A 17,395-nucleotide genomic window follows, 5' to 3' on the forward strand; every position below is an offset into this window, starting at 1 on the left:
CACTGACATCAAATGATTGTGGGGTAAAAGAAGGTGCACACCTCAAGCCCCTTAGAAAGTGCTGTCAGTGTTTCTACTCAGGACTTCAGTATTGTCAGCTCTAGAAGAAAATCAAATTAAACTGGAAAGATTCAGCCAAGAAAATATTAATTGAAATATGTTTCCCATCTTGTGGAGTAAAAGTAATTCTGATAAACTAATGGGAAAACAGTCACAATTCTTTCTGGTTAATCTGAAGAGACAAGTAATTAAAAGTTGGGAGCCTTGGCTTGTAGGGAAGGAGGGAGAGAAGAGAGCAGGGAAGCAGAGAGCCTTTGAGAATCCCTTTTGGGAGCATCAGTGTCATGGATAACTGCTCATCCCAGGATTCTGGTAATTGTCACTGGGCTCAGACAATTTTACTTCAAACAGCTTGGAAACAGGTTTATTACTCTAAATTCATAATGTTCATCTGTATCAAGTGGTCATACAATCAACAATTGGCAAAGAAAGTCGTCACCCCAACTCATCATTTAGAGTAAGTGACTTTGCTGGGGCTTGGAATAAAAAAGTTGCAAGCTAAACGTAAGTAGCTGGTGGAAAACCTGTTATACCCAGTTTTTGGCTGCATTTTGAGAAAAGTGCCAGTAGATGGCAGGCACCGGTTTCAAAAAGTATCTTGGGGAAAAACTAATTTGCCAAAAACTAACTTGAAAAGTTTCCCTTATTCTTCAGTTTTAACATTTAATCAGTTTAATGGTAAGTGGGATGAGAAAGGGTAAAGGACAAATCTGTCGGTGGCTGTGGGATAAAGGCAGTATTTGAGGTGCAGAGATTAGTGAAAAGCCCATGGGGCTGAATGTCCTGCTGGTTTAAAAGCAAACAAACAAAATGTCCTTAAAAACCCCCAAAATTCCAACCAGGACGTTGTGTAGTGGCTCTTTCACTTACACCCTGAGTCACAGAAAATGGCAGCTTGTCCACACTTCATATTCACTACAAAGGAATCTTAGAGCTGTGTTGAATTCTAGCCACTATTGTAATAAACAAAATTAAGAGTTTAGTGCAAAAAAAGACCCCCAAACCCCAAACCAAACTAAAAAAATCCCCCTGTTCCATTTGTGGCAGCATGGCAGATGTGATTTGTCTCAGAGGATGCAGGAGTATCTTCCTGCTCCATTCCAAAACTGGCTTTGCAGGGCTGTGGATGTGCAAGGCTGGGAGATACAAGGGGTTGAATTTGGCTGTGTTGCCAATTATGAACAATCAAAAATTTCCTAGAAAAAAACAACCCTCTTTTCTCCTTTCTAGAATAATAGCTAGAATTTAAAATAACTAAATGCATTTATCTTGTCTTGCAGATTTATTTGAATTGTCCCTTACAGTTCCTGGAGTGCACAGAGCATCAGGAGCAGCTCTCCAGGAAATCCCTGCTGCTGAGCTCGCGGTGGGATCAGGAGCTGGCTGCAGCTGCACATCCCCCCCTTGCTGCTTCCTTGCTCTCCCAGGTCCAAGGTTGCTCTCCTCCCAGGCTGGGTGCTGCAGGCAGAGGCACAAGGGGAGATTCAGCACAAAGCTGAGGCAGAAGCAGTCAGAGGAGGATGTTTCCTGTCCTTGTGCTGTTTCTGTACTCCCACAGATGCCTGGAGGTGGGTGGGGGTCCCTGCAGTGAGTCCTGCTGTGCTTGTGCTGCCTCTGCCTGCAGGGCTCCCTTCAAGGTCTCCCACCTGAGCAGGGATCAGCCACCAGATCCTGGTAAACCTTCCATACTGTACTGCTTGGAAAAGCCAAACCTTACAGGAGAGAGAGCAGGACAGAGAGCAGCAAATCACAAAAGCTTCTTGGCTTCCTCCAGCCAAGAAATAGATTGTTTATTGCAGATGCCTGTTGGCAGAGAGAGGACCCTGTCAGACAGGGAATGTTTTGATGTCAGGAAACATTTTCCATGAGCCAGGTTTTATGGAACTCCTGCTGCTTCTCCCTTTGGTGTCTGGGGAGATACCAGGGTTTCATAAGCTGTGAAAAGACCCTGCTGCAGCCAGGGCAGGGAAGGGACTCTGCTGGGACCTGGAAGAGCCAGGATCATGTTCAGTCCTGCCGCAGGGAGCAGGATCTGCCTGGCCCTGCTGTGCTGGCACAGGCTGGGGCAGTGCTGCTGGGAGGCATCCATCACAGAGGCAGCTCTGGGTGTAAATCCAGGCTGGGGCAGTGTGAAATAGTGGTGGCCATTAGGAGCTGTCACAGCAGCCAGGACACCAGGAAGGCTCTTTGCAGCTCCCTGGGGATGCTGGGCAGCCTGGCACAGGGAGGGGGATGGTGTCAGAACTGCAGCACTCTTGAAGAAGTCTTGGCTTACCCAAAATCTGTCTTTTTGGAAATTGCAGCTGCTGCTGATTTAACCCTTTGCATCTCACAGGTGGCAAAGCAGCGTGTTACAGTGGTGAGGGATGCATCACAGACGCCTTGAAGCCTCTTGGTTCAGCTAGAGAAGCAGAAAGTGACTCCCCCTGCAGCTGTGTGCAGGGCACCTGCTGCACTGGGGCATTTCCAGAGGAGGTCATTCCTGGCTGTGGCACAAACCCTGCCCTCAGAGCTTGCCTGGCTGAACACCATCATGGCAGGGAGTCAGTGCAGGGTTTGGATGCCTGATCTGCCTTGCAGGGCTCACCATGGAGAGAAGGAGACAGTTCTGGGGAGTGTGTGTGTGTGTGCTTCTTGTTGGCAGCAGGGCACATCTCTCTTGCTGAGCAGAGAGGAACCAGGCTGCCACTGTGCCTTTGTCTGGCCAAGGGTCCCCACATGGTGATGTTTGTAAAGTGTCCACATCCCCTAGCACTGATTTTCCAAGCAGCTGCCCAGATTCATGTTATGTTCCATTCCTCATCCTGTCCCCAAAATGTCTACGGAAAAGGCTAATTTTTTAGTGAATTCTATAAGTGGCAAATGGCTCCATTGAAACCTCATGAACCCCTGCTCAGAATGTCCCCACTGGTGCTGTGTTGGGGTCAGGATTTGCAGCAGGGGAGCAGTGTGAAACCCACCGTGTGCAGGTTTCTCTGTGGGTATTTGTGCCCTTGGTATCCACCTCGTTGCACCTTTCCATTTCAGCCCCATCCTGAGGATGTGCTGTACCACAAGGAAGGCTGGTGAAGATGAGTGAGGAGGTCCAAGTGGGAAGCACTCATCATTGAACAGGGAATGAAGGCAGCAGGGGTGGTACACGTTGGGAAGAGCAGCTGCTGCTCTGGATCTGCTCCATATCCTCCTGCTGCTCTCCACCCAAAGCTGTTCACAGACACCTCCTAACTCTTGTCCCTTTGTCACAAAGTCCTCTTGAGTCTATTTAAGGGTTGTCTTGTGAGAGTGAGGAGTGGAATACAGAGGGAAGATGTATTGTGGAGGGAAATCTCAGGGAGTGGGGAGGCTGAAATATGTGGGAACCCACTACTCAGTCATTTGAGTGAAGTTCCCATTAGGGTTTGGAAACTTTCCAGGAGCCCTTGTACCTAAGCAAGCAATAACTTCTGTCAAGACAGGAGTTTTAGGCTTTGCCAGAATTCCCGCATCAGCTGCAGTGAGAGGAGAGTGGAGCTGAGCCTGACAGAGCTTTGCCCAGGGCACAGCCACACAGGCAGGCACAGTGCCTGCCACCATCACAGCTCTTCCCCAGCTGGGCTCTCCAGGGAAAAACACCTTCAAGGACTCCAGAGCACTAACCTCCACTTTGGAGCAGGCTGCTTGGTGTATTTTTACCAAAGTTGGTAGATAAACATTGACTATTCTCCTCCTCCCTCCAGAGTTTTATTCTGGAATCACTTTTTGGTTGGAAACAAGGAACTGGAACACGTGAATTTTGCTGTTGACTTTGTCTCTCTCTGGGTAAATCCACTTGTAGTTCATTTTACTGAAGTGTAAATACGAGTGAAATTTTATCTCCCACAGCAGTAGGAGGCTGCAGTGTCTGTCAGATTTATTGACACCCACAAACTCGATGCTTTCTGGAAGGCAAAAATGGTTTTGGCAAATGGGTTTGCATGTTTGGAATTTTGTCACCGAAACTGGCTGAGACAGTTTGAGAGAAAACTCTTCTTTCTAAAGCTGGAAGGAGCAGATTGCTGACATCTGATATTTCTCAGTGCTGACTGATCTTTAGATGCTGTGCTTGATTTCAGTTGCACTTTTTTCCTCACTTCACTCTCTCTGGCTGAGTGGCAGAAAGTATTTTGCCACATCCCTCTCCTTGCTGTGCTTTTCCACTGCAGAAAGATGCAGATCTGCAAAGGAAGCTTCCTCCCCCCTCACTTTCTGTTCAAAAAACTGTGAAAGAAGCAGGGTGAAACTTCAAAACATGGATAAAGGCTCAGGATCTTCCTTGGGAAAAAAGATCAAAACGTTTTAAATTAAAGTTTTCAGCGAAAAAACCACAAATTAAGATTATGGCACTGTAAAGACTCAGGATCTTCCTTGGGAAAAAAAAGATCAAAACGTTTTAAATGAAAGTTTTCAGCGAAAAAACCACAAATTAAGATTATGGCACTGTCTGCCACTGCCCAGCTGTTGAGGTGTGGATCCCCAAGCTGTGCTTTGCACACACACACACCCACAGTCCAACTCACTTTGCAGTGAAATGAAAATGTCCTTCTAGAGACTTCCAGCATCTCTCATTTGCTCCTGCAGGCCGGTGCTGTTTTGGCTGAAGGCTTGGTGTGGCACAGCCTAGCTGGGAAGCATTGAGCAAGCTGCAGTCAGCAGGCTGCTGTTAAAATCTTGCTGCTTACGTGGACAGATGATACGGAGCTCCTCATGAGCAACACAGAGCAAACACAACATGAGAAATGGCAAGTGAATTAAAATTAATAATTATGAGGAGCGGCTTTTCCAGGCAGTGTCTTGTCTGTGCAGCCAGGATGGTTCAGTGGTTTGGAAGCTCTTTTAACATCTTTAAAGATTAAACCCCTCATCACTGTAATGTAAACCTGCATTAGTTATTTACAGGTACCTGCATGAAAGGGCTCAGGGTGTGAGTCAGGAGCTGTGGGGGCTGACTTTGGGGTGTCTGGCTCCTGCAGTGGAGAGCACAGCCTGGTGTGGGTGTCTGATCCTCCTTGCAGTGCACAGGGACTGCTGATGCCAAAGGATAAGGTGCACCCACTTTGCTAGCTGAGATACCTGAGATAGCCAGGGAAAAGTGAGTTTGAGGTGGCAGTGCCAGAGCCAGCTCAGCTCTCTGAGGCACTGTGAAACCTCTTGTGGAACTGAGTTTCTGAAAGCCTCCCATAAAGTGATGTAGAGAGAGACAAACCAGCTCTAACACTGGAAGCCCACCCAGAACTCAGACAGCAGTGAGATGCTGATGGCCAGCAGTGGTTTGGCTGTGCACGAGTTACATCCCCTCTGAGGGTGGGGGACAGAGGGACACAGTCCATTTCACTGGCCTTTGCCAGTAAGTGTGCAAAGAAGTGTGAGGATGGTGAGCTCCTGCACCACACTGCTGCAAAACTGTTAAAATTCCACCTATAGGAGGAGATGAGTGATAAATTCCTGCCCTGCATTTTGGCTCAGATGAATTCACCCAAACTATGGTGGGTCACCAGCTCCAGGAGAGGGGTCAGGGTGCAAAGAGGGGACGTGGGAACCCCCTGAGCACAGATCAGCTCCTCCTCATAAATGAAACCAGCATCACAGCACCCTGGGGAAAGACTGTGGCTGCAGCTGTGCAAAAGCAGCTTCACAGAGAGCCCCAAATCCTTCTACAAGTGCTGTGATGTGTTTGGTGTGAGAGGGATGCAGGTCAGAGCATCTGGCTGGGGGTTTGCGACACGGCAGGGCTGGGATCAGAGCCTGGCACACCAGGGGTGTCTGACACAGGCACTGGGGTCAGTGGGGAAGGCTGGGGAGCCCAGGATGCTGCCAGCAGGGCCAGGCAGACCCGGAGGCACTCAAGTAACAAATTGAACAGTGAATATCTTAAGATGACTTTGGTTTATTGTCCAGATCAGGTCAGCGGAAAAAATATTGGGAGACTGAACAAAGAGACAGGCTGCTTTAGCAGATAAATGGACTGATCATTTCATATTGAGGAACAATCTCTAAAACATAGTTTACTGCACAGCTGAGGGCTGAAGCATTTGCTGATGCCAAGAGCTCCTTCTCTGACCCTCGGCACGCGTGGAATTAAATGGCGCGCTGCTTTTTGATGGTTAAACTCCCCGAAGAAGACACTCCATTTGTTACCAGGGCTCTGATGAAGTAAAGTGTGGTTTATATGTACAAGGCCGGCCTTCAACTCATCTCAGAATGAATGGAGAGGTAAAATTGAATTTTACACTCCTGCTGCTATGATTAATGTGCGGGCTCTGGGAGCCGGGTGCTGGCCGCAGGAGGGCAATGCAGGCTCGCTCTGAGCAGGAGCCTCCTGCCTCCCTGTGCTCAGGAGCCTGCAGAAATGAATAGCTGCTCCAGGAACAAACCTGTTAGCACAATAAATCCTGCTGTGTCTGTCCCAGCGCAGCGCTCCCACGTGAGGCTGCACCTGACAAAGGAATAAACCTGTTAGATGAATAAAAAAGCACGTGGACATTAAATCAGGGGCTAATGGCAGGGACTGAGAAGGCTGGGCAGGGGGTACAGCTGCTCAGGGAAGGCTCAGTGTTGGACAGGGACCTGCAGGTGGCCCTTCAGTCATGCAGCTCCATCCTCTGGGATGGCTCAGAGGAAGGCACAGGAAGACCCCAGGTGTTGGAATGGGCAGGACAGGGACAAGCTGCCCCCCAGTCATGAGTATGTGTATTGCTCTCACCCACCAGAGGAGAAAAGGAGAGGGTGAGACCTGTCCATAACTTCCTTTGTGACGGAGTGGCTGCTGTAGAAGGGAGCTGGGAGGCCAGGATCAGTGGAGCATCCCTGCACTGGCGGCAGGTGATGGCAGCAGCACTCACCATTGCACTCCTGTTCCACGCCCTGGGGCTCTGCTTGTCCTGCTGGGCAGAGTGTGCTGCGTGCCCGTGGCTCCTTTCCCACAGTCCCAGTGGGGAAAAAAGCTCCTGTGAAACCCTTCCCTGGTAAAGAATGTTCCCTGGCTCTCAGCGTGTTCTGGGCAATGGTGGGGACCTCCTCCTCCACCTGGAGCCCCAGCTGCCTTAGGGCTGGGTGGGCTACAAATGGATGGCTTCACCTGGCTGGGCTACAAATGAATTCTCCCTTCTGGTTAATGCTTGGATGTGGGAATGATCCAAGCCCACTCACTGCTCAGTGCCCCAGATTTCCGTGGCAGCATTTGAACCTGTGGTAGGATACTCAGCTGTTAAAGGGGGTGTGCTCGTTGAATACAGACATTTCAAAAGGTAAAAATCAGGAAGATGTTGGGTTGAGTACTGCAGAGGACAGTTCCTATGTTAATTCAGGTAGTGGAACAGTTTCTCTGAGATTTACTGAGTTATTTGCCTAAAAATGGAGCAATTCAAACCAATGACATACATTAAAAGTTGAACATGGCAAGAAATTGCCTTTTACCATCTCTCCAGCCCCAAGCTCAGTGAAAGGCTGAAAATCAGAGCTGGTAACAGGGAAACAACAGGGAAACCTGTTAGATCTGCTCTGCTGAAACCAATGGACTCCCACCTATGGGACTGAAAATAGAACTGTGTAAATAATTGCTTCTTTTTTCTTAATAAACTGAACTTTCATATGTCAAGTATCAGGTGAAACTTAATTTGCTTTTTATTTTTCTGTTGGAATGTGAAATCAGGAGCACTGGTTTAGATCTTATGATTTTTTTCTTTTCTTTTTTTTTTTTAATTCTAGATGAGTTACTTTGGTTTGCTTTCCGATATTTCTAAATTTGAGGTACGTTTCAAAGGTTCTCTCACTAGAAATGATTCTCTCAGTCTCCTCCTAAGATGTGAACAGTACTCTGCCCTCACCAAATGTGAGCAAGTGAACAAGGCAGAAAGACCAGAGCTCTGGAAATGAGGAGGAGTGGTTCTTTGAGGGTAAATTTCTCAGATGCTGGGAATGGAATGAGTTGATTCTTTTCAGGCAGCACCTTGCTAGCTGTGAAAGCAGTTCTCTGCTTCCAGAGGTGTGGCTGGAGAGGCTTCTCCATCCTGTGGCCAGGTACAGTGGAATTAAACACTCCCTGCCCTAAGGAGGGCTCTGCTTTCCAGTGTTCCCCAAAACCAGCTTTGGCCTTTAAATTGGTGTCATTGTAAGGTATTAAACAGTGCTGCTTGCTCTACCTCGCTGTGCAAAAATAAGTTTGTTTTGCTTTCTGAGCTACGGAGCTGAGAGGAAAAGTTCTATTGGTGGGGAAGACAAACTTTTTACAGTAAATCTGAGCCCTCCAGCCCAGGCTGGGTGGTGTGGCTGAGCCAGGGAAATTTCAAACATCTGCTTCAACTCAGCCCCTCTCTGAGCCCAGCCATGGGCACCCGCTGACAAACAATGAACGGCTGAAGGATAACAATGAGTCAGGTGAAAAAAGGAAATTGTTTTTTTGACAATCTGCTCTCGGGCAGGGGGGGAGGCAAAAGACCCCATAAGAATGAAAAGCCTAGGAGAAAGGGGATAAGTTAACATTAAATGGGCATGTGGTGACAGGGAGGGAAATGGTGGGACAGCTGGAAATGCAGCAGGAGCCTGGAGAAAATCGATATGAGATAAGCGTTCCAGGGGTAGTGCTGTTCATCAGGTGACAGAGTTAAAGGCAGCGAGACACTAAAAGTGAGAAAATATCACTGACCCCCTGCAGTATTGATCAAACAGCTGAGACACTCAAGGCCAAAGTCACTAATAAAGTGAGACATATCAGCAAGAAGCCCATGAGAGCAGATGAGTTGGCTTCCGAAGGTCTTAAAAATAAAAATAAAACATATCTGCAAAAGTTCTTGTTAACCATCTTCTTTGTCTTGTTAAGTGCAAAGGAGACAAAGCAGCTTTGTTGGGAGGCACCGAGGAGAGGAATGAGGCCTGCTATGTTATTTGAAAACGGAGTGGATTTTGTAGGGAGAGAAAAAAAGGAGGCTGTGATGCTGGGGAGGGACAGCAGCTCTGCTAGGACAACTGCAGAAGCCACCTGAGCTTTGGGCCATGGCCCTTAAATGGGTCAGTCTGGTCACCTGAGCACCTGTGGTGACACCTGTGCACATCTGCCCAACGCCCCTGAAGCACAAGCTGGAATCAGCTCTTACAGGGAAGACCCGGTGATTTGTGCTCCTTGGTTTTCTCTGACTGCTCTGGCTGAGGGAGGCAGGGGAGGACAGGCCTCTGCCAGGACACAGGCATCTCAACCAGGAACAATAATTAAATTAACAGAAGTTTATTCCCTGCCTCCTCTCACCTGAAATGCTGAAATTGTGCCTGGAGGATTTGATGCTCTCATTTCCTGTCTGAAATAAGCTCAGGTCAGCTTGTTGTGTTGGTGTAGGCACAACCTGCAGCTGTCCTGGACCACCTCATGAACTAAAACTTGCCCCTGAGCTGGTAGGAACTGTCCAAATGTTCCAACCCCAAGACATAAGAAGATGCTTGGGCACTGCTGTGTATTGGGAACTGTCCAAATGTTCCAACCCCAAGACACTTCAAAAAGACTTCTAATGGTGAGAGGACAGTGTGAAAGGAGAGATGTAAAAGGAGCAAATGTGTTTAAAAGTGTTGCCTGGATAGGGCACCAGAGGAGATGAATGAGGCTGTGTGGTTGGCTACAGGGGGGAACGGAATAACTTTACTTTTGGGTCTTGATGTTGCATGTTAAATAAGAAGAACCCCCCCCCCCCCCTTCTTGGAATTAAAGGAATCAGGAGAGTCTTTTCACCTCCCCTGTTTTTGATGGGTGCAGTTCCTGAGTGGTTGTTCTCTGCTGGGAAATACCTAATTTAAAGGTTTGACACAGGTCCAGCTAGTCCCTTGCAGGAGTGTGGATTTTGAGTAAATAATTCTTAGACATGTGCATCTGTGCAATGAAAAAAACAGTGAATTAGAATAGCTCTTTTTGTTTGCTATTATTTTCTAGCAAAACCTTTGCTGTTTCACACACTTTAGAAATAGGTGAGTTGGGAACTAAATGTTCTGCCTGACCTCTTCAATGTTGAAATTCCCTTTTATTCCAGTTCTTAGAGTATCTAGGAAGGGCAGTGTCCCAGAACCAGTCAGAAACAACAGAGAGGGTCTGATTAGGTTATTTTGTTGAGCTATTTTAGTTATCCCAGCATTTGCACCATTATCTGTTCACATGAGCTGTTATCTTGGTGCACTTTTACCTGCCTTTATTGTGGTTGAATACTGGGAAAACAGAGCTACTTGGGAAAGAAAAGGAAAAACTCCACCCTTTTGTTAGCTTTTTATGAAAGATAACTTCCCCTGGCTTCTGTCTTTCCTCTGGCTTTTGCCCCTCTCCCTTGTGGTGCAAAGCAGGAAAGGAAGATGAAATAAATACTGGCTTGCTAAGTGAGGGTAGACGTGAGGTCCCTGCAGTGGCGATGATGTAGAGCCCTGAAAGCATTTGTGCTGTGAGTAACTTCAGCTCAGGAACTGCCAGGCCCCAGAGGAAGGACTTTTGGGGAAGAGGAGTCCACAAAGGAAGCTGACAGAGGAGAGGGGATTTATGTTGCTCAGCTGTAGAGAAGAGAGGTTAAAGGAATTGCTGGATTCACCAGGTTTCTGTGATAGTAGAAACAACTGCACCTTAAATTCCTCTTGGAAGACCCTAAACCCAGAAGACTGTGGTGGTTTTTTTTTTTTTTGTTTGTTTGGGTTTTTTTTGGTTTAGTTTAGTTTGTTTTGTTTTGTGTTTTTTTCCTTTTTTTTTTTTTCTTTTTTTTTTTTTTTTTTTTTTTTAATGGGTAGGGTTACCACTGGAAACATTTACAAAATTTAACTGTGACATTGCCCATTTTATAGACAGCAAGGTCAGATCAGCCAGCTAAGAGAGATTAATTTAATTAAATCAATATGTGATTGCTTAGCCTCATAAGAAAATCTTAAATAAGAACATTGGAGAGAAAAATTGATTACATTTGCAGGGTATAAAATGGAGCAACTGTTCATGAAATACTTTGCAAAGGTTTAGAAAATGATTGACTTCTTCCTGTCCCCATTTCCCCACCCCTTCATGTGACAGAAAAAAGTGGTAAACTGTTTTGGGATTTTTCTTTTGCTGTTGGGTCTTCCAGCTTTACAAGTTTGAGCATGTAGTGGGGAAAAAAGGAAAACCCCACTGTAACCTTTTGCACCTCTGGCCCTTCAGAAAGGTACAATTGTGCTTTTTTTGGTGTTTTCAGATGTTTTCCTTCAACCAGAAGGTTTTTAAAAGCTTAGTCATTCTGGGCATGTGACTGTGGGGTGCACAGGTATTTCTTGCCCACCCTGTTGATTCTACTGAGCCTGTTAAATTCATAATTTTATTTCCTAGGAAATAGGTGAGGAGCTTGGGCAGACAGGGAATGTCATGAAGGAGATGACCCTGCAGCAGCCCAGCTGCAGGAAGGTGCTGCTGCACCAAAGAGCATCACTCCCCTGCAACAGGCCTTCCTCCCCAAATACCTGAAGTCAACTCTGCTAGCAGGATCCCACAGGGGTTTTGTTACATCTGCTCTTAAAACAAAGAACTTTTCCTTGCCTTTCAAGCACCCACTTTTTCATGCAGCTCAGACATCCCACTCAGCTTGTCTGCAGGTGTTGAGAGGTGCAGGTGAGCGTGTGGCTGTCCCACAGCCCCTCTGGAGCCGGGCTCCATCCCACAACTGCTTTATCCATGCCTGTGCCCCCTCCCAAAGCTGAGCCACCTCCTCCTGCTGCTCACTTGGAGCCTTTCCCTGAGCTCCTTCCTGAGGGGCACCAGTCCCAGGTGAAGCTGGGGGGACACGGGAGCTGGGCAGTGCCACCCCGAGCAGGGGGTGACGTGCCAGCCCTGGAGTGGCTGTGGGCATGGGAAGTGCCAGGTGGTGAGGGGAGGCACCACCCCCAGCACCACCATCTATTTGTACTTGTCTAATTGTTATTGCTCCTTGCATTTGCTTCCAGTGGGTGAGTAATGGAGGAGGGCTGCAGGGAAGGGATGCTGCAGGGGGATTTGTGGGATGGGGATCCCATCCTGGAGAGGAGGACACGACCTTGCTGAGCATCCAGGGCAGCCCCAGCTGCTGGTGTATGCTGTTTGCTTGGGTGGGGACTGTGGTGAGATTTAAGGTTGTTTTCACCTCTAAGTGCCAGTTATTCATGTTTTAATTTCTAAATATTTAATTTCCAAATATTCCCCAACAAGTGTGGAAACACAGGTAAATCTCTTGCTCTAGGTGAAAATTTTTTTTTTTTTCCTTTTTTTTTTTTTTTTTTTAATGAATAGGGTTACCACTAGAAACATTTACAAAATTTAACTGTGACATTGCCCATTTTATAGACAGCAAGGTCAGATCAGCCAGCTAAGAGAGATTAATTTAATTAAATCAATATGTGATTGCTTAGCCTCATAAGAAAATCTTAAATAAGAACATTGGAGAGAAAAATTGATTACATTTGCAGGGTATAAAATGGAGCAACTGTTCATGAAATACTTTGCAAAGGTTTAGAAAATGATTGACTTCTTCCTGTCCCCATTTCCCCACCCCTTCATGTGACAGAAAAAAGTGGTAAACTGTTTTGGGATTTTTCTTTTGCTGTTGGGTCTTCCAGCTTTACAAGTTTGAGCATGTAGTGGGGAAAAAAGGAAAACCCCACTGTAACCTTTTGCACCTCTGGCCCTTCAGAAAGGTACAATTGTGCTTTTTTTGGTGTTTTCAGATGTTTTCCTTCAACCAGAAGGTTTTTAAAAGCTTAGTCATTCTGGGCATGTGACTGTGGGGTGCACAGGTATTTCTTGCCCACCCTGTTGATTCTACTGAGCCTGTTAAATTCATAATTTTATTTCCTAGGAAATAGGTGAGGAGCTTGGGCAGACAGGGAATGTCATGAAGGAGATGACCCTGCAGCAGCCCAGCTGCAGGAAGGTGCTGCTGCACCAAAGAGCATCACTCCCCTGCAACAGGCCTTCCTCCCCAAATACCTGAAGTCAACTCTGCTAGCAGGATCCCACAGGGGTTTTGTTACATCTGCTCTTAAAACAAAGAACTTTTCCTTGCCTTTCAAGCACCCACTTTTTCATGCAGCTCAGACATCCCACTCAGCTTGTCTGCAGGTGTTGAGAGGTGCAGGTGAGCGTGTGGCTGTCCCACAGCCCCTCTGGAGCCGGGCTCCATCCCACAACTGCTTTATCCATGCCTGTGCCCCCTCCCAAAGCTGAGCCACCTCCTCCTGCTGCTCACTTGGAGCCTTTCCCTGAGCTCCTTCCTGAGGGGCACCAGTCCCAGGTGAAGCTGGGGGGACACGGGAGCTGGGCAGTGCCACCCCGAGCAGGGGGTGACGTGCCAGCCCTGGAGTGGCTGTGGGCATGGGAAGTGCCAGGTGGTGAGGGGAGGCACCACCCCCAGCACCACCATCTATTTGTACTTGTCTAATTGTTATTGCTCCTTGCATTTGCTTCCAGTGGGTGAGTAATGGAGGAGGGCTGCAGGGAAGGGATGCTGCAGGGGGATTTGTGGGATGGGGATCCCATCCTGGAGAGGAGGACACGACCTTGCTGAGCATCCAGGGCAGCCCCAGCTGCTGGTGTATGCTGTTTGCTTGGGTGGGGACTGTGGTGAGATTTAAGGTTGTTTTCACCTCTAAGTGCCAGTTATTCATGTTTTAATTTCTAAATATTTAATTTCCAAATATTCCCCAACAAGTGTGGAAACACAGGTAAATCTCTTGCTCTAGGTTATTAGTGAAAATGAAAATGTTAGTGAAAATATTTCTTGGCCTAAAGCTAACAGGCCAAGAAACACTTACAGTGTATTGTAATTAAAAAATAGTTGGCTTCTAATTGTAACAGCATAAATGATAACATCTGTATTGTCTCACCCTTCACATGAGACTAAAAATAGAATAAAAGTTTTTAAAACACCTCTCAATTACCCCATCTCTAAATCAGAAAAGCACAAAATCTGGCAAATAAGCCCACAGTTGTTCCGAAAGTGAGCCATTTCCCTGTGAGACCTGAGGAGGTGTTACAGGGCTTCTGAGATGTGATCCAAGCTGCTGTGCTCACCCTTGATAAGCAAAATCTCCTGATTGTTCCAAGAGTTACTTTAACAAATCAAACTCTTTGGAACAGTAACTTTCTTTTCTTGGAGCCGAAGATAACTGGATTTTTCAGGGCAGCAATCTTTACCCAAAGAGCAGATGTAGCTCTGTAACACCCCTTCCACGTGGAGCACGTTGGTGTTCAGTAAAGCACATCTGGTCCTGAGGCGCGATGGTTTTGTTAGGATATTCCATGGCCTGGTGTAGGCTGGGTGTAATCATGGTGGGAAATTGAACCCTGATGCATCCTTTTTATTGTGTGTGTGCATGCAGTAACCTGCCTCCTGAGAGCACTGCTTGCTTTTTTCCTCTTGATCAAGAGGTTCCCAGAGTGGTCCTGCTGAATTCCCAGAGGGATCCTCCCCGTGCTTTCCTGGTGGAGCACGTTGGTGTTTAGTAAAGCACATCCGGCCCTGAGGCATGATGGTTTTGTTAGGATATTCCATGGCCTGGTGTAGGCTGGGTGTAATCATGGTGGGAAATTGAACCCTGATGCATCCTTTTTATTGTGTGTGCATGCAGTAACCTGCCTCCTGAGAGCACTGCTTGCTTTTTTCCTCTTGATCAAGAGGTTCCCAGAGTGGTCCTGCTGAATTCCCAGAGGGATCCTCCCCGTGCTTTCCTGTGGTGTAATTTGGGGTCAGGGATCCCGTTCTAGTGAAAAGCAAATACTTTGGCCTTCTGGAGATTTACAGGAGTGGGAAGAGGACAGGATATTTTGTGAGGGTGAAGAGTGGGGTATAAATTCCTACTTCACTGAGAAACACACAAATGAGAAGTCTGGATAGGTCAAAAGAGAAGATTTAGCCCAGCATCAGTTCAGCCAAGATTTTGCTAAGTTTTATTTTTGTTTCATCAAGCTCATTGTGATGTCTTTAAACACTTGCAACAGTCTAAATTCCTGAATTAACAAGGGAGGGGGGTGGGGGGGGGGGGTGGAATCCTTTGGCCACATCCAGGTGGCAAAGAACAGTTTGTACCTTGTCTAGCAGAATTTGTATGTGATGCCACAAATCTTCCCCTTGCTTTGTGTGGTACTTGAACATCTAGGACAAAGAAAGCTGCACAACTTATAACCTGGCTCTGTCTCACATGTGAGTTACATGTGGAATATTTATAGGTGCAGTGAAGGAATTCCATGGGATATTTATAGACACAATTCAGGAATTTTATCAAGGCTCATTTTTATTCTGTGGAGCACAGGCTTTTATGCAGTTTTGCTGGTTTGTTTTATCTTTCTACTTATTTTGTTGCCACCTGATTCCCAAGAAGAGGTTTCTTGACATCTGCACAAGCTCACATCATGCCCTAACCTGTGATTGTAGAGAATTTCATGCTTATATTGCCCTCTGTGGCTGTGGGGGATCTTGGGCTGTTCTGACAGAGAGGTTTCCACTGTTGATCAGAGCTGTGTTCAGTGAGGTGGGGCCCTTGCAAGAGAGTCCAGCACTTGTGCCTCTGCCCTGGGGAGGCAGCAGTGAAACCAGCAGCTGAAACCACCCTTTGGGAAGTTTTTAGTTTCTGTGAAAGCTCAGCATCTTCTTACAGTGGAATGAGAAGGAAGATGCTGGGCCTGGATCAAAACCAGAGGGGTCCGACCCCAGGGGAACACCACTTTGTTCTGGTGGCATCTCAAGCAGAAGCTTTGGAGGGTGTTTGGAAACCAGTACAGACAAACCCAGTGTGACCAAATACAGGTTTTCCACAGTGAAAACAAACTCTCTCAGAGACTTCTCCCTTTTAGAGGTGTGCACTGTGCTCTCTGTAACACCCTGATCCCTGAGAACCATCAATCTGCCCCGGGGGGTCTCTGAAGCACTGTGCTGGAAGTTTGCTTGGGCAAGGCTGGGAAGCAGTCCTGTTCTTTGTCCTCTGACAGAATAGTCCAGAATTATTGAAATTCATGGTGGGTAGGCATCAAATCAGCATTTCTTTTCCCTTGAGCAGCTTGTTCTGTTAACTGCTAAACCTTGTAAAGCAAAGCCATCCTTTCCTCTGGGGACAGGAAGGGTTTTGAAGCTCCAGAAGAGTGAAGGTGTATCGTCTCTCACAATCAAAAATCAGTGTGTTCAAGCATAAGAGCTGCTTGTACTTGAGCATTCCTTGGTGAAGGAATGGGAAGATTGTTGAATTTCCCAGCCATTCCAGCTCGTGGCTGAACCTCCCTGCTCTCCCCTTGACCCCCTGGTGTGCAGGCAGGTCCTGGTTCAGAGACCTCTGGGGCCAGGTTTAATCTGCCCCTTCACTTACCTGATCTGGGAAGGAAAGAAACAAAAGATCCCAGCTCTAAAAGGCCCCAGCTCAAGCCAATCCGAGGGCATGCGATGGGAATGGCCAATTATGACGGGATTATAAAAGATGGCATTACAGCACTGGAAGTATTGATTGAACCTTTAGCCATAGAGACATTGAGAGAGAGAGAAGGAATGAGTGGGAGATCAATATATGCATCTTTAGGCCTATTTATCTCTGGGTGATTTTTCCATTCCCCTTCCTGTTCGATATGGCATAATTTACCTTCATAAAGTGTTCAGTGTCAGGGGTCCATTATCAGAGTAATCAGTTTTGATTAGTAGAGAAAGGGTACAAAATTGTTTAGCCTCTAGATAGAACTGTGAAGAGTGAGTAAACTATGCTTGACAGCACCTAATGCAGTTAGAATGTAGACTTAATTTGATTCCAATTCTTTATGGCTTTCCATGATTTCAAGCATCTATTGGTTTGTTAGAAAAATATCATAGGAAATGGGCTGTGGCAGGTGGGAGGGGAGAGGGAGGAGAGAGATAATTTAAGTTTGCAGGATGCAATTTCCCTCAATATAAACATTCTAATGCAATTTGATGCCTGTTGTGTTTTGGTGCACCCAGCAGGAGCTTTTATTTTTCAGATTTATTTTTAGCACTTTGAGGATTCTCAGGGGGTAACCCAGTCTGGGTGGTTGGATGTTTTTTGCCAGTGCCAGGAGCTGAGCCTCTGAAACTCTGACCTGCAGCTCAGAGCTGGGAATCAGGGCTCTTGTCTTCCCTTCCCAGCTCTTTCCCTTGGATGGTGCTGCAGCATTGGCCTCCTCCTAACTTGTGTTTGTTCCTTCTAAAGGGGAGAGGAGAATCCTGTGAAGGGCATTAATGGTGGCAGAGGTCTTGGATATCCTCCAGGGAAGGGGCTGTCCTTTGAAGTCAGTCATTGATCAGGAGGGGGTTAATGCTGCTGAACACACCTTCAGTGCCAGGGAGAGCCATTAGGGTTTTACTGGGCTTCACTC

The sequence above is a fragment of the Onychostruthus taczanowskii genome, unplaced genomic scaffold (assembly GCF_017590055.1).
Source record: "Onychostruthus taczanowskii isolate IOZ18803 unplaced genomic scaffold, ASM1759005v1 scaffold60, whole genome shotgun sequence".
Classification (NCBI taxonomy): Eukaryota; Metazoa; Chordata; class Aves; order Passeriformes; family Passeridae; genus Onychostruthus; species Onychostruthus taczanowskii.